The sequence below is a fragment of the Arachis duranensis genome, chromosome 2 (genome assembly GCF_000817695.3).
Source record: "Arachis duranensis cultivar V14167 chromosome 2, aradu.V14167.gnm2.J7QH, whole genome shotgun sequence".
In the NCBI taxonomy this organism is placed as follows: Eukaryota; Viridiplantae; Streptophyta; class Magnoliopsida; order Fabales; family Fabaceae; genus Arachis; species Arachis duranensis.
The window spans coordinates 59,070,135-59,072,217 of NC_029773.3; positions in this window are offsets into that span (position 1 = coordinate 59,070,135).

Sequence of the window (2,083 nt, forward strand, 5' to 3'; positions counted from 1 at the left end):
TTAGTGACAGACGCAAAAGAATCACTGGATTCTATTCCTACCTGATTGAGAACCGACAGATGAATAGCCGTGCTGTGACAGGGTGCGTTGAACATTTTCACTGAGAGGATGTGAGGTAGCCACTGACAACGGTGAAACCCTTGCTTAAGCTTGCCATGGAAAGGAAGAAGAAGGATTGGATGAAGACAGTAGGAAAGCAGAGAGACGGAAGGGAAGGCATCTTCATACGCTTATCTGAAATTCCTACCAATGAATTACATAAGTATCTCTATCTTTATCTTTATGTTTTATACGTTTATGACCATACCCATTTGAGTTTGCCTGACTAAGATTTACAAGGTGACCATAGCTTGCTTCATACCAACAATCTCTGTGGGATCGACCCTTACTCGCGTAAGGTTTATTACTTGGACGACCCAGTACACTTGCTGGTTAGTTGTGCGAAGTTGTGTTTATGCCATGGTATTGAACACCAAGTTTTTGGATTCATTACCGGGGATTATTTGATTTGTGAAAAGTATTGATCACAATTTCGTGCACCAGTAAGCCACGTTTTGCTCTTTGAAATTCCAGCCTTGTTTTCGAGTTTTATGAGCAAAAATGTTGAGATTTTGGGACTCTTTGATGTTATAGGACCCAACTCTCTTGAAGAAGAAGGTTAATCTTGTCTCCTTGGACCTTGGGTGTGGTAAGATTCTCACCCCTAGTGTAATTTTGTTGTTTTATGATGTTTGGGTTTTGAGATGTTGTGTATGGGTATGATGATTGTGGCTTAGGTTGTGTTTGTGTGAATTTTGGAGCTTGATTGGTGATTTTGAAAATCTTGGAAAGGGTTTGGTGGTGAAAAATCTGTTCTTGGAGGTGTTGAGGCCTTGAGAGCTTGTGGATAAGTGGTTTGGAAGTGCTCCGGTTGAGCTTGGGAAAATCGGCTAAGGTATGGTTTCGATTTCCCGTATCTAATATGTAATGTGGTAGGAAATACTTAGGCTAGAGGCCCTAAAATAGGCATTGAATTGTTGATGTTGTTGAATTGTTGATATATATGATGTGTTCATATATGTGATGATGATTAATGATGTCTTGAGGGTATGATGTATGAGAAATATGCATGTTATGATATATGCTTGATGATTGGTTATGGTTGAATTGTGGGTTAAACCATGTTGATGGTGAGTATGATATTAATTGTATACCATGATGATTTAGTGGAATTGATGTTGTTGAGAATTGGCATGAGGAAGAGTATATGATATGTCAATATGTTTGTGTTTGAGCCACTTGGGTGAAGTGGGTTAGAAGGATGAGATAGTATGGCATATTGTGGTTTTGTATGAAAATATGGTTTCTGGGCATACTTTGGTGGGACATAACTTGGACTACGGATCTCCGTTTTGTGCCAAATCTGCTTATAAATGAAATTGGATTCGGGAAGTCCATGCCGTTCGAAGAACGGATGAAAAATGATTTAAAATGAGGAAGTTATGTCCATTGGAAGATAGGGGTTTGAATCTGTGAATTCTGCAGCTTTTAACTTAGAAAATTTTTAGCAGAATAACCCTTTGCGCGTAGGCGCACTTGGCGCGTATGCGCCGATCTTCCAGAAAACGCCATCTACGCGTGCGCGTGATGTGCGCGGGCGCGCCGATTGTGTTGCACCCAATGCCCAGCCATTTTCCAGAGAGTTATGCCAGAACTGTGCCAGTGTTGTGCCTGGGGCACGAGAACACCCATGCGTAGGCGTGGTTGACGCGTGCGCGTCGATTGGCAAATTTTTAATCCACGCGTTAGCGTGCATGACGCTTGCACGTCGATGAGTTTTGAGGCCACCCACGCGTGCGCGTGGAGTGCGCGTACGCGTGGACCTGTTTTCATCCCAAAGTTGATTTTTGAGTTTTAAAAGCCAAATTTCATACTTCTAAGCCTCCGATCTCACCACTTATATCTTAAATCATTATGATATGTCTAGCTATGAGAAGAAAGGCTAGTGAATGTGGTAACTTGCGAGTGAAGCAAGGGAAAAACGAATGATCAATGAGGATCAAAGATGACTATGTGAGATGCGGAGGATGGTGGTGGAAGTGCT